Genomic DNA, 16,701 nt, shown 5'->3' with positions numbered 1-16,701 from the left:
CTTTAAGTTGTGCCTTCAGTTGTGTCAAGGATGTTTAAGTCTTCATCATATCACCTCTGCAAGCTTGTAAAGCAAATCATGAAATACATTACCATTGACTTCCATAGTAGGAAAAAAATATTTTGGAAGTATTTTGATAAATGATGAAGAAAATATTTTGAAAAATGATAATTAGCACACAGTTGTTGGTGCCTATTAAATTCCATCATTTTTTTATTCCTACTATGGAAGTCAATGGTCACTATCTGCTGTGGGTTTACCATCATTCCTCAAAATATCTTCTTTTGTGTTATTCAGAAAAAACTAATGCATACAGGTTTAAAACAACACGAGGATGAGTAAGTGATTACATAATTTTCATTGAATAATCTCTTTAAGTTGTGCCTTCAGTTGTGTCAAGGATGTTTAAGTCTTCATCAAGCCTCTAAAAGAAAAACATGAAATACATTACCATTGACTTCCATAGTAGGAAAAAAATATTTTGGAAGTATTTTGATAAATGATGAAGAAAAACATTTTGAAAAATGATAATTAGCACACAGTTGATGGTACCTATTAAATTCCATCATTTTTTATTCCTACTATGGAAGTCAATGGTCACTATCTGCTGTGGGTTTACCATCATTCCTCAAAATATCTTCTTTTGTGTTAATAAAAAAACCTAATGCTTACAGGTTTAAAACAACACGAGGATGAGTAAATGATAACAGAATTTTCATTGAACGTTCTCTTTAAGTTGTGCCTTCAGTTGTGTCAAGGATATTTAAGTCTTCATCAAGCCCCTAAAAGAAAAACATGAAATACATTACCATTGACTTCCATAGTAGGAAAAAAATATTTTGGAAGTATTTTGATAAATGATGAAGAAAATATTTTGAAAAATGATAATTAGCACACAGTTGATGGTACCTATTAAATTCCATCATTTTTTTATTCCTACTATGGAAGTCAATGGTCACTATCTGCTGTGGGTTTACCATCATTCCTCAAAATTTCTTTTGTGTTATTCAAACAAAACTAATTCATACAGGTTTAAAACAACACGAGGATGAGTAAATGATGACAGAATTTTTATTGAACGTTCTCTTTAAGTTGTGCCTTCAGTTGTGTCAAGGATGTTTAAGTCTTCATCATATCACCTCTGCAAGCTTGTAAAGCAAATCATGAAATACATTACCATTGACTTCCATAGTAGGAAAAAAATGTTTTGGAAGCATTTTGATAAATGATGAAGAAAATATTTAGAAAAATGATAATTAGCACACAGTTGATGATACCTATTAAATTCCATCATTTTTTTATTCCTACTATGGAAGTCAATGGTCACTATCTGCTGTGGGTTTACCATCATTCCTCAAAATATCTTCTTTTGTGTTAATAAAAAACCTAATGCATACAGGTTTAAAACAACACGAGGATGAGTAAATGATGACAGAATTTTCATTGAACGTTCTCTTTAAGTTGTGCCTTCAGTTGTGTCAAGGATGTTTAAGTCTTCATCATATCACCTCTGCAAGTCTCTAAAAGCAAATAATGAAATACATTACCATTGACTTCCATAGTAGGAAAAAAATATTTTGGAAGTATTTTGATAAATGATGAAGAAAATATTTTGAAAAATGATAATTAGCACACAGTTGTTGGTGCCTATTAAATTCCATCATTTTTTTATTCCTACTATGGAAGTCAATGGTCACTATCTGCTGTGGGTTTACCATCATTCCTCAAAATATCTTCTTTTGTGTTATTCAGAAAAAACTAATGCATACAGGTTTAAAACAACACGAGGATGAGTAAGTGATTACATAATTTTCTTTGAATAATCTCTTTAAGTTGTGCCTTCAGTTGTGTCAAGGATGTTTAAGTCTTCATCAAGCCTCTAAAAGAAAAATATGAAATACATTACCATTGACTTCCATAGTAGGAAACAATATTTTGGAAGTATTTTGATAAATGATGAAGAAAATATTTTGAAAAATGATAATTAGCACACAGTTGATGGTACATAATTAAATTCCATCATTTTTTATTCCTACTATGGAAGTCAATCATGAAATACATTACCATTGACTTCCATAGTAGGAAAAAAATATTTTGGAAGTATTTTGATAAATGATGAAAAAAATATTTTGAAAAATGATAATTAGCACACAGTTGATGGTACCTATTAAATTCCATCATTTTTTTATTCCTACTATGGAAGTCAATGGTCACTATCTGCTGTGGGTTTACCATCATTCCTCAAAATTTATTTTGTGTTATTCAAACAAAACTAATTCATACAGGTTTAAAACAACACGAGGATGAGTAAATGATGACAGAATTTTCATTGAACGTTCTCTTTAAGTTGTGCATTCAGTTGTGTCAAGGATGTTTAAGTCTTCATCATATCACCTCTGCAAGCTTGTAAAGCAAATCATGAAATACATTACCATTGACTTCCATAGTAGGAAAAAAATATTTTGGAAGTATTTTGATACATGATGAAGAAAATATTTTGAAAAATGATAATTAGCACACAGTTGATGATACCTATTAAATTCCATCATTTTTTTATTCCTACTATGGAAGTCAATGGTCACTATCTGCTGTGGGTTTACCATCATTCCTCAAAATATCTTCTTTTGTGTTAATAAAAAAACCTAATGCATACAGGTTTAAAACAACACGAGGATGAGTAAATGATGACAGAATTTTCATTGAACGTTCTCTTTAAGTTGTGCCTTCAGTTGTGTCAAGGATGTTTAAGTCTTCATCATATCACCTCTGCAAGCCTCTAAAAGCAAATAATGAAATACATTACCATTGACTTCCATAGTAGGAAAAAAATATTTTGGAAGTATTTTGATAAATGATGAAGAAAATATTTTGAAAAATGATAATTAGCACACAGTTTGTTGGTGCCTATTAAATTCCATCAATTTTTTATTCCTACTATGGAAGTCAATGGTCACTATCTGCTGTGGGTTTACCATCATTCCTCAAAATATCTTCTTTTGTGTTCATCAGAAAAAAATAATGCATACAGGTTTAAAACAACACGAGGGTGACTAAATGATGACAGAATTTTCATTGAACTATCTCTTTTAAGTTGTGCATTCAGTTGTGTCAAGGATGTTTAAGTCTTCATCATATCACCTATGCAAACTTGTAAAGCAAATCATGAAATACATTACCATTGACTTCCATAGTAGGAAAAAAATATTTTGGAAGTATTTTGATAAATGATGAAGAAAATATTTTGAAAAATGATAATTAGCACACAGTTGTTATACCTATTAAATTCCATCATTTGTTTATTCCTACTATGGAAGTCAATGGTCACTATCTGCTGTGGGTTTACCATCATTCCTCAAAATATCTTTTGTGTTATTAAAAAAAAACGTAATGCATACAGGTTTAAAACAACACGAGGATGAGTAAATCATGACAGAATTTTCATTGAACGTTCTTTTTAAGTTGTGCCTTCAGTTGTGTCAAGGATGTTTAAGTCTTCATCATATCACCTCTGCAAGCCTCTAAAAGCAAATAATGAAATACATTACCATTGACTTCCATAGTAGGAAAAAAATATTTTGGAAGTATTTTGATAAATGATGAAGAAAATATTTTGAAAAATGATAATTAGCACACAGTTGTTGGTGCCTATTAAATTCCATCATTTTTTTATTCCTACTATGGAAGTCAATGGTCACTATCTGCTGTGGGTTTACCATCATTCCTCAAAATATCTTCTTTTGTGTTATTCAGAAAAAACTAATGCATACAGGTTTAAAACAACACGAGGATGAGTAAGTGATTACATAATTTCTTTGAATAATCTCTTTAAGTTGTGCCTTCAGTTGTGTCAAGGATGTTTAAGTCTTCATCAAGCCTCTAAAAGAAAAACATGAAATACATTACCATTGACTTCCATAGTAGGAAAAAAAATATTTTGGAAGTATTTTGATAAATGATGAAGAAAATATTTTGAAAAATGATAATTAGCACACAGTTGATGGTACCTATTAAATTCCATCATTTTTTTATTCCTACTATGGAAGTCAATGGTCACTATCTGCTGTGGGTTTACCATCATTCCTCAAAATATCTTCTTTTGTGTTAATAAAAAACCTAATGCATACAGGTTTAAAACAACACGAGGATGAGTAAATGATGACAGAATTTTCATTGAACGTTCTCTTTAAGTTGTGCCTTCAGTTGTGTCAAGGATGTTTAAGTCTTCATCATATCACCTCTGCAAGCTTGTAAAGCAAATCATGAAATACATTACCATTGACTTCCATAGTAGGAAAAAAATGTTTTGGAAGCATTTTGATAAATGATGAAGAAAATATTTTGAAAAATGATAATTAGCACACAGTTGATGATACCTATTAAATTCCATCATTTTTTTATTCCTACTATGGAAGTCAATGGTCACTATCTGCTGTGGGTTTACCATCATTCCTCAAAATATCTTCTTTTGTGTTAATAAAAAACCTAATGCATACAGGTTTAAAACAACACGAGGATGAGTAAATGATGACAGAATTTTCATTGAACGTTCTCTTTAAGTTGTGCCTTCAGTTGTGTCAAGGATGTTTAAGTCTTCATCATATCACCTCTGCAAGCCTCTAAAAGCAAATAATGAAATACATTACCATTGACTTACATAGTAGGAAAAAAATATTTTGGAAGTATTTTGATAAATGATGAATTTTTAAAAAAAAAATGATAATTAGCACACAGTTGTTGGTGCCTATTAAATTCCATCATTTTTTTATTCCTACTATGGAAGTCAATGGTCACTATCTGCTGTGGGTTTACCATCATTCCTCAAAATATCTTCTTTTGTGTTATTCAGAAAAACTAATGCATACAGGTTTAAAACAACACGAGGACGAGTAAGTGATTACATAATTTCTTTGAATAATCTCTAAGTTGTGCCTTCAGTTGTGTCAAGGATGTTTAAGTCTTCATCAAGCCTCTAAAAGAAAAACATGAAATACATTACCATTGACTTCCATAGTAGGAAAAAAATATTTTGGAAGTATTTTGATAAATGATGAAGAAAATATTTTGAAAAATGATAATTAGCACACAGTTGATGGTTCCTATTAAATTCCATCATTTTTTTATTCCTACTATGGAAGTCAATGGTCACTATCTGCTGTGGGTTTACCATCATTCCTCAAAATATCTGTTGTGTTATTCAGACAAAACTAATTCATACAGGTTTAAAACAACACGAGGATGAGTAAATGATGACAGAATTTTCATTGAACTTTCTCTTTAAGTTGTGCCTTCAGTTGTGTCAAGGATGTTTAAGTCTTCATCATATCACCTCTGCAAGCTTGTAAAGCAAATCATGAAATACATTACCATTGACTTCCATAGTAGGAAAAAAATATTTTGGAAGTATTTTGATAAATGATGAAGAAAATATTTTGAAAAATGATAATTAGCACACTGTTGATGGTACATATTAAATTCCATCATTTTTTTATTCCTACTATGGAAGTCAATGGTCACTATCTGCTGTGGGTTTACCATCATTCCTCAAAATATCTTCTTTTGTGTTAATCAGAAAAAAACGAATGCATACAGGTTTAAAACAACACGAGGATGAGTAAGTGATTACATAATTTCTTTGTATAATCTCTTTAAGTTGTGCCTTCAGTTGTGTCAAGGATGTTTAAGTCTTCATCAAGCCTCTAAAAGAAAAACATGAAATACATTACCATTGACTTCCATAGTAGGAAAAAAATATTTTGGAAGTATTTTGATAAATGATGAAGAAAATATTTTGAAAAATGATAATTAGCACACAATTGATGGTACCGGTATCTATTAAATTCCATATTTTTTTATTCCACTATGGAAGTCAATGGTCACTATCTGCTGTGGGTTTACCATCATTCCTCAAAATATCTTCTTTTGTGTTAATAAAAAACCTAATGCATACAGGTTTAAAACAACACGAGGATGAGTAAATGATGACAGAATTTTCATTGAACGTTCTCTTTAAGTTGTGCCTTCAGTTGTGTCAAGGATGTTTAAGTCTTCTATTAAATTCCATCATTTTTTATTCCTACTATGGAAGTCAATGGTCACTATCTGCTGTGGGTTTACCATCATTCCTCAAAATATCTTCTTTTGTGTTAATCAGAAAAAAATAATGCATACAAGTTTTAAAACAACACGAGGGTGACTAAATGATGACAGAATTTTCATTGAACTATCTCTTTAAGTTGTGCATTCAGTTGTGTCAAGGATGTTTAAGTCTTCATCATATCACCTATGCAAACTTGTAAAGCAAATCATGAAATACATTACCATTGACTTCCATAGTAGGAAAAAAATATTTTGGAAGTATTTTGATAAATGATGAAGAAAATATTTTGAAAAATGATAATTAGCACACAGTTGTTAGTGCCTATTAAATTCCATCATTTGTTTATTCCTACTATGGAAGTCAATGGTCACTATCTGCTGTGGGTTTACCATCATTCCTCAAAATATCTTCTTGTGTTATTAAAAAAAAACGTAATGCATACAGTTTTAAAACAACACGAGGATGAGTAAATCATGACAGAATTTTCATTGAACGTTCTTTTTAAGTTGTGCCTTCAGTTGTGTCAAGGATGTTTAAGTCTTCATCATATCACCTCTGCAAGCCTCTAAAAGCAAATAATGAAATACATTACCATTGACTTACATAGTAGGAAAAAAATATTTTGGAAGTATTTTGATAAATGATGAATTTTTTTAAAAAAAATGATAATTAGCACACAGTTGTTGGTGCCTATTAAATTCCATCATTTTTTTATTCCTACTATGGAAGTCAATGGTCACTATCTGCTGTGGGTTTACCATCATTCCTCAAAATATCTTCTTTTGTGTTATTCAGAAAAAACTAATGCATACAGGTTTTAAACAACACGAGGACGAGTAAGTGATTACATAATTTCTTTGAATAATCTCTTTAAGTTGTGCCTTCAGTTGTGTCAAGGATGTTTAAGTCTTCATCAAGCCTCTAAAAGAAAAACATGAAATACATTACCATTGACTTCCATAGTAGGAAAAAAATATTTTGGAAGTATTTTGATAAATGATGAAGAAAATATTTTGAAAAATGATAATTAGCACACAGTTGATGGTGCCTATTAAATTCCATCATTTTTTTATTCCTACTATGGAAGTCAATGGTCACTATCTGCTGTGGGTTTACCATCATTCCTCAAAATATCTGTTGTGTTATTCAGAAAAAACTAATTCATACAGGTTTAAAACAACACGAGGATGAGTAAATGATGACAGAATTTTCATTGAACGTTCTCTTTAAGTTGTGCCTTCAGTTGTGTCAAGGATATTTAAGTCTTCATCAAGCCCCTAAAAGAAAAACATGAAATACATTACCATTGACTTCCATAGTAGGAAAAAAATATTTTGGAAGTATTTTGATAAATGATGAAAAAAATATTTTGAAAAATGATAAATAGCACACAGTTGATGGTACCTATTAAATTCCATATTTTTTTATTCCTACTATGGAAGTCAATGGTCACTATCTGCTGTGGGTTTACCATCATTCCTCAAAGTATCTTCTTTTGTGTTAATAAAAAACCTAATGCATACAGGTTTAAAACAACACGAGGATGAGTAAATGATGACAGAATTTTCATTGAACGTTCTTTTTAAGTTGTGCCTTCAGTTGTGTCAAGGATGTTTAAGTCTTCATCATATCACCTCTGCAAGCCTCTAAAAGCAAATAATAAAATACATTACCATTGACTTCCATAGTAGGAAAAAAATATTTTGGAAGTATTTTGATAAATGATGAAGAAAATATTTTGAAAAATGATAATTAGCACACAGTTGATGGTACCTATTAAATTCCATATTTTTTTATTCCTACTATGTAAGTCAATGGTCACTATCTGCTGTGGGTTTACCATCATTCCTCAAAATATCTTCTTTTGTGTTAATAAAAAACCTAATGCATACAGGTTTAAAACAACACGAGGATGAGTAAATGATGACAGAATTTTCATTGAACGTTCTTTTTAAGTTGTGCCTTCAGTTGTGTCAAGGATGTTTAAGTCTTCATCATATCACCTCTGCAAGCCTCTAAAAGCAAATAATGAAATACATTACCATTGACTTCCATAGTAGGAAAAAAATATTTTGGAAGTATTTTGATAAATGATGAAGAAAATATTTTGAAAAATGATAATTAGCACACAGTTGATGGTACCTATTAAATTCCATATTTTTTTATTCCTACTATGGAAGTCAATGGTCACTATCTGCTGTGGGTTTACCATCATTCCTCAAAATATCTTCTTTTGTGTTAATAAAAAAAAACATAATGCATACAGGTTTAAAACAACACGAGGATGAGTAAATCATGACAGAATTTTCATTGAAAGTTCTCTTTAAGTTGTGCCTTCAGTTCTGTCAAGGATGTTTAAGTCTTCATCATATAGCCTCTGCAAGCCTCTAAAAGCAAATAATGAAATACATTACCATTGACTTACATAGTAGGAAAAAAATATTTTGGAAGTATTTTGATAAATGATACATTTAAAAAAAAAAAAGATAATTAGCACACAGTTGTTGGTACCTATTAAATTCCATCATTTTTTTTATTCCTACTATGGAAGTCAATGGTCACTATCTGCTTTGGGTTTACCATCATTCCTCAAAATATCTTCTTTTGTGTTATTCAGAAAAAACTAATGCATACAGGTTTAAAACAACACGAGGATGAGTAAGTGATTACATAATTTCTTTGAATAATCTCTTTAAGTTGTGCCTTCAGTTGTGTCAAGGATGTTTAAGTCTTCATCAAGCCTCTAAAAGAAAAACATGAAATACATTACCATTGACTTCCATAGTAGGAAAAAAATATTTTGGAAGTATTTTGATAAATGATGAAGAAAATATTTTGAAAAATGATAATTAGCACACAGTTGATGGTACCTATTAAATTCCATCATTTTTTTATTCCTACTATGGAAGTCAATGGTCACTATCTGCTGTGGGTTTACCATCATTCCTCAAAATATCTCTTTTGTGTTAATAAAAAAAACCTAATGCTTACAGGTTTAAAACAACACGAGGATGAGTAAATGATGACAGAATTTTCATTGAACGTTCTCTTTAAGTTGTGCCTTCAGTTGTGTCAAGGATATTTAAGTCTTCATCAAGCCCCTAAAAGAAAAACATGAAATACATTACCATTGACTTCCATAGCAGGAAAAAAATATTTTGGAAGTATTTTGATAAATGATGAAGAAAATATTTTGAAAAATGATATTTAGCACACAGTTGATGGTACCTATTAAATTCCATATTTTTTTTATTCCTACTATGGAAGTCAATGGTCACTATCTGCTGTGGGTTTACCATCATTCCTCAAAATATCTTCTTTTGTGTTAATAAAAAACCTAATGCATACAGGTTTAAAACAACACGAGGATGAGTAAATGATGACAGAGTTTTCATTGAACGTTCTCTTTAAGTTGTGCCTTCAGTTGTGTAAAGGATGTTTAAGTGTTCATCATATCACCTCTGCAAGCCTCTAAAAGCAAATAATAAAATACATTACCATTGACTTCCATAGTAGGAAAAAAATATTTTGGAAGTATTTTGATAAATGATGAAATTTAAAAAAAATGATAATTAGCACACAGTTGTTGGTACCTATTAAATTCCATATTTTTTTATTCCTACTATGGAAGACAATGATCACTATCTGCTGTGGGTTTACCATCATTCCTCAAATTATCTTCTTTTGTGTTAATAAAAAACCTAATGCATACAGGTTTAAAACAACACGAGGATGAGTAAATGATGACAGAATTTTCATTGAACGTTCTTTTTAAGTTGTGCCTTCAGTTGTGTCAAGGATGTTTAAGTCTTCATCATATCACCTCTGCAAGCCTCTAAAAGCAAATAATAAAATACATTACCATTGACTTCCATAGTAGGAAAAAAATATTTTGGAAGTATTTTGATAAATGATGAAGAAAATATTTTGAAAAATGATAATTAGCACACAGTTGATGGTACCTATTAAATTCCATATTTTTTTATTCCTACTATGGAAGTCAATGGTCACTATCTGCTGTGGGTTTACCATCATTCCTCAAAATATCTTCTTTTGTGTTAATAAAAAACCTAATGCATACAAGTTTAAAACAACACGAGGATGAGTAAATGATGACAGAATTTTCATTGAACGTTCTTTTTAAGTTGTGCCTTCAGTTGTGTCAAGGATGTTTAAGTCTTCATCATATCACCTCTGCAAGCCTCTAAAAGCAAATAATGAAATACATTACCATTGACTTCCATAGTAGGAAAAAAATATTTTGGAAGTATTTTGATAAATGATGAAGAAAATATTTTGAAAAATGATAATTAGCACACAGTTGATGGTACCTATTAAATTCCATATTTTTTTATTCCTACTTTGGAAGTCAATGGTCACTATCTGCTGTGGGTTTACCATCATTCCTCAAAATATCTTCTTTTGTGTTAATAAAAAAAAACGTAATGCATACAGGTTTAAAACAACACGAGGATGAGTAAATCATGACAGAATTTTCATTGAAAGTTCTCTTTAAGTTGTGCCTTCAGTTCTGTCAAGGATGTTTAGGTCTTCATCATATAGCCTCTGCAAGCCTCTAAAAGCAAATAATGAAATACATTACCATTGACTTACATAGTAGGAAAAAAATATTTTGGAAGTATTTTGATAAATGATACATTTAAAAAAAAAAAAGATAATTAGCACACAGTTGTTGGTACCTATTAAATTCCATATTTTTTTTATTCCTACTATGGAAGTCAATGGTCACTATCTGCTTTGGGTTTACCATCATTCCTCAAAATATCTTCTTTTGTGTTATTCAGAAAAAACTAATGCATACAGGTTTAAAACAACACGAGGATGAGTAAGTGATTACATAATTTCTTTGAATAATCTCTTTAAGTTGTGCCTTCAGTTGTGTCAAGGATGTTTAAGTCTTCATCAAGCCTCTAAAAGAAAAACATGAAATACATTACCATTGACTTCCATAGTAGGAAAAAAATATTTTGGAAGTATTTTGATAAATGATGAAGAAAATATTTTGAAAAATGATAATTAGCACACAGTTGATGGTACCTATTAAATTCCATCATTTTTTTATTCCTACTATGGAAGTCAATGGTCACTATCTGCTGTGGGTTTACCATCATTCCTCAAAATATCTCTTTTGTGTTAATAAAAAAAACCTAATGCTTACAGGTTTAAAACAACACGAGGATGAGTAAATGATGACAGAATTTTCATTGAACGTTCTCTTTAAGTTGTGCCTTCAGTTGTGTCAAGGATATTTAAGTCTTCATCAAGCCCCTAAAAGCAAATAATGAAATACATTACCATTGACTTCCATAGCAGGAAAAAAATATTTTGGAAGTATTTTGATAAATGATGAAGAAAATATTTTTAAAAATGATAATTAGCACACAGTTGATGGTACCTATTAAATTCCATATTTTTTTATTCCTACTATGGAAGTCAATGATCACTATCTGCTGTGGGTTTACCATCATTCCTCAAAGTATCTTCTTTTGTGTTAATAAAAAACCTAATGCATACAGGTTTAAAACAACACGAGGATGAGTAAATGATGACAGAATTTTCATTGAACGTTCTTTTTAAGTTGTGCCTTCAGTTGTGTCAAGGATGTTTAAGTCTTCCTCATATCACCTCTGCAAGCCTCTAAAAGCAAATAATAAAATACATTACCATTGACTTCCATAGTAGGAAAAAAATATTTTGGAAGTATTTTGATAAATGATGAAGAAAATATTTTGAAAAATGATAATTAGCACACAGTTGATGGTACCTATTAAATTCCATATTTTTTTATTCCTACTATGGAAGTCAATGGTCACTATCTGCTGTGGGTTTACCATCATTCCTCAAAATATCTTCTTTTGTGTTAATAAAAAACCTAATGCATACAAGTTTAAAACAATACGAGGATGAGTAAATGATGACAGAATTTTCATTGAACGTTCTTTTTAAGTTGTGCCTTCAGTTGTGTCAAGGATGTTTAAGTCTTCATCATATCACCTCTGCAAGCCTCTAAAAGCAAATAATGAAATACATTACCATTGACTTCCATAGTAGGAAAAAAATATTTTGGAAGTATTTTGATAAATGATGAAGAAAATATTTTGAAAAATGATAATTAGCACACAGTTGATGGTACCTATTAAATTCCATATTTTTTTATTCCTACTTTGGAAGTCAATGGTCACTATCTGCTGTGGGTTTACCATCATTCCTCAAAATATCTTCTTTTGTGTTAATAAAAAAAACGTAATGCATACAGGTTTAAAACAACACGAGGATGAGTAAATCATGACAGAATTTTCATTGAAAGTTCTCTTTAAGTTGTGCCTTCAGTTCTGTCAAGGATGTTTAGGTCTTCATCATATAGCCTCTGCAAGCCTCTAAAAGCAAATAATGAAATACATTACCATTGACTTACATAGTAGGAAAAAAATATTTTGGAAGTATTTTGATAAATGATACATTTAAAAAAAAAAAAAGATAATTAGCACACAGTTGTTGGTGCCTATTAAATTCCATCATTTTTTTATTCCTACTATGGAAGTCAATGGTCACTATCTACTGTGGGTTTACCATCATTCCTCAAAATATCTTCTTTTGTGTTATTCAGAAAAAACTAATGCATACAAGTTTAAAACAACACGAGGATGAGTAAGTGATTACATAATTTCTTTGAATAATCTCTTTAAGTTGTGCCTTCAGTTGTGTCAAGGATGTTTAAGTCTTCATCAAGCCTCTAAAAGAAAAACATGAAATACATTACCATTGACTTCCATAGTAGGAAAAATATATTTTGGAAGTATTTTGATAAATCATGAAGAAAATATTTTGAAAAATGATAATTAGCACACAACTGATGGTATCTATTAAATTCCATCATTTTTTTATTCCTACTATGGAAGTCAATGGTCACTATCTGCTGTGGGTTTACCATCATTCCTCAAAATATCTTCTTTTGTGTTAATAAAAAAACCTAATGCTTACAGGTTTAAAACAACACGAGGATGAGTAAATGATGACAGAATTTTCATTGAACATTCTCTTTAAGTTGTGCCTTCAGTTGTGTCAAGGATATTTAAGTCTTCATCAAGCCCCTAAAAGAAAAACATGAAATACATTACCATTGACTTCCATAGTAGGAAAAAAATATTTTGGAAGTATTTTGATAAATGATGAAAGTTTTTTTTAAAAAAATGATAATTAGCACACAGTTGTTGGTACCTATTAAATTCCATATTTTTTTTATTCCTACTATGGAAGTCAATGGTCACTATCTGCTTTGGGTTTACCATCATTCCTCAAAATATCTTCTTTTGTGTTATTCAGAAAAAACTAATGCATACAGGTTTAAAACAACACGAGGATGAGTAAGTGATTACATAATTTCTTTGAATAATCTCTTTAAGTTGTGCCTTCAGTTGTGTCAAGGATGTTTAAGTCTTCATCAAGCCTCTAAAAGAAAAACATGAAATACATTACCATTGACTTCCATAGTAGGAAAAAAATATTTTGGAAGTATTTTGATAAATGATGAAGAAAATATTTTGAAAAATGATAATTAGCACACAGTTGATGGTACCTATTAAATTCCATCATTTTTTTATTCCTACTATGGAAGTCAATGGTCACTATCTGCTGTGGGTTTACCATCATTCCTCAAAATATCTCTTTTGTGTTAATAAAAAAAACCTAATGCTTACAGGTTTAAAACAACACGAGGATGAGTAAATGATGACAGAATTTTCATTGAACGTTCTCTTTAAGTTGTGCCTTCAGTTGTGTCAAGGATATTTAAGTCTTCATCAAGCCCCTAAAAGCAAATAATGAAATACATTACCATTGACTTCCATAGCAGGAAAAAAATATTTTGGAAGTATTTTGATAAATGATGAAGAAAATATTTTGAAAAATGATATTTAGCACACAGTTGATGGTACCTATTAAATTCCATATTTTTTTTATTCCTACTATGGAAGTCAATGGTCACTATCTGCTGTGGGTTTACCATCATTCCTCAAAATATCTTCTTTTGTGTTAATAAAAAACCTAATGCATACAGGTTTAAAACAACACGAGGATGAGTAAATGATGACAGAGTTTTCATTGAACATTCTCTTTAAGTTGTGCCTTCAGTTGTGTAAAGGATGTTTAAGTGTTCATCATATCACCTCTGCAAGCCTCTAAAAGCAAATAATAAAATACATTACCATTGACTTCCATAGTAGGAAAAAAATATTTTGGAAGTATTTTGATAAATGATGAAATTTAAAAAAAATGATAATTAGCACACAGTTGTTGGTGCCTATTAAATTCCATCATTTTTTATTCCTACTATGGAAGTCAATGGTCACTATCTGCTGTGGGTTTACCATCATTCCTCAAAATATCTTCTTTTGTGTTAATAAAAAAACCTAATGCATACAGGTTTAAAACAACACGAGGATGAGTAAATGATGACAGAATTTTCATTGAACGTTCTCTTTAAGTTGTGCCTTCAGTTGTGTCAAGGATATTTAAGTCTTCATCAAGCCCCTAAAAGAAAAACATGAAATACATTACCATTGACTTCCATAGTAGGAAAAAAATATTTTGGAAGTATTTTGATAAATGATGAAGAAAATATTTTGAAAAATGATAATTAGCACACAGTTGATGGTACCTATTAAATTCAATCATTTTTTTATTCCTACTATGGAAGTCAATGGTCACTATCTGCTGTGGGTTTACCATCATTCCTCAAAATTTCTTTTGTGTTATTCAGACAAAACTAATTCATACAGGTTTAAAACAACACGAGGATGAGTAAATGATGACAGAATTTTCATTGAACGTTCTCTTTAAGTTGTGCCTTCAGTTGTGTCAAGGATGTTTAAGTCTTCATCATATCACCTCTGCAAGCTTGTAAAGCAAATCATGAAATACATTACCATTGACTTCCATAGTAGGAAAAACATATTTTGGAAGTATTTTGATACATGATAAGAAAATATTTAGAAAAATGATAATTAGCACACAGTTGTTGGTGCCTATTAAATTCCATCATTTTTTTATTCCTACTATGGAAGTCAATGGTCACTATCTGCTGTGGGTTTACCATCATTCCTCAAAATATCTTCTTTTGTGTTAATAAAAAACCTAATGCATATAGGTTTAAAACAACACGAGGATGAGTAAATGATGACAGAATTTTCATTGAACGTTCTCTTTAAGTTTTGCCTTCAGTTCTGTCAAGGATGTTTAAGTCTTCATCATATCACCTCTGCAAGCCTCTAAAAGCAAATAATGAAATACATTACCATTGACCTCCATAGTAGGAAAAAAATATTTTGGAAGTATTTTGATAAATGATGAAATTTAAAAAAAAAATGATAATTAGCACACAGTTGTTGGTGCCTATTAAATTCCATCATTTTTTTATTCCTACTATGGAAGTCAATGGGCACTATCTGCTGTGGGTTTACCATCATTCCTCAAAATATCTTCTTTTGTGTTATTCAGAAAAAACTAATGCATACAAGTTTAAAACAACACGAGGATGAGTAAGTGATTACATAATTTTCTTTGAATAATCTCTTTAAGTTGTGCCTTCAGTTGTGTCAAGGATGTTTAAGTCTTCATCAAGCCTCTAAAAGAAAAACATGAAATACATTACCATTGACTTCCATAGTAGGAAAAATATATTTTGGAAGTATTTTGATAAATCATGAAGAAAATATTTTGAAAAATGATAATTAGCACACAACTGATGGTATCTATTAAATTCCATCATTTTTTTTATTCCTACTATGGAAGTCAATGGTCACTATCTGCTGTGGGTTTACCATCATTCCTCAAAATATCTTCTTTTGTGTTAATAAAAAAACCTAATGCTTACAGGTTTAAAACAACACGAGGATGAGTAAATGATGACAGAATTTTCATTGAACATTCTCTTTAAGTTGTGCCTTCAGTTGTGTCAAGGATATTTAAGTCTTCATCATATCACCTCTGCAAGCTTGTAAAGCAAATCATGAAATACATTACCATTGACTTCCATAGTAGGAAAAAATATTTTGGAAGTATTTTGATAAATGATGAAGAAAATATTTTGAAAAATGATAATTAGCACACTGTTGATGGTACATATTAAATTCCATCATTTTTTTATTCCTACTATGGAAGTCAATGGTCACTATCTGCTGTGGGTTTACCATCATTCCTCAAAATATCTTCTTTTGTGTTAATCAGAAAAAAACGAATGCATACAGGTTTAAAACAACACGAGGATGAGTAAGTGATTACATAATTTCTTTGTATAATCTCTTTAAGTTGTGCCTTCAGTTGTGTCAAGGATGTTTAAGTCTTCATCAAGCCTCTAAAAGAAAAACATGAAATACATTACCATTGACTTCCATAGTAGGAAAAAAATATTTTGGAAGTATTTTGATAAATGATGAAGAAAATATTTTGAAAAATGATAATTAGCACACAATTGATGGTACCGGTATCTATTAAATTCCATATTTTTTTATTCCACTATGGAAGTCAATGGTCACTATCTGCTGTGGGTTTACCATCATTCCTCAAAATATCTTCTTTTGTGTTAA

This window comes from Misgurnus anguillicaudatus, chromosome 2 (genome assembly GCF_027580225.2).
Source record: "Misgurnus anguillicaudatus chromosome 2, ASM2758022v2, whole genome shotgun sequence".
Taxonomy (NCBI): Eukaryota; Metazoa; Chordata; class Actinopteri; order Cypriniformes; family Cobitidae; genus Misgurnus; species Misgurnus anguillicaudatus.
The sequence above is the reverse complement of the archived record's forward strand: the minus strand, read 5'-3'. Positions refer to the sequence as shown.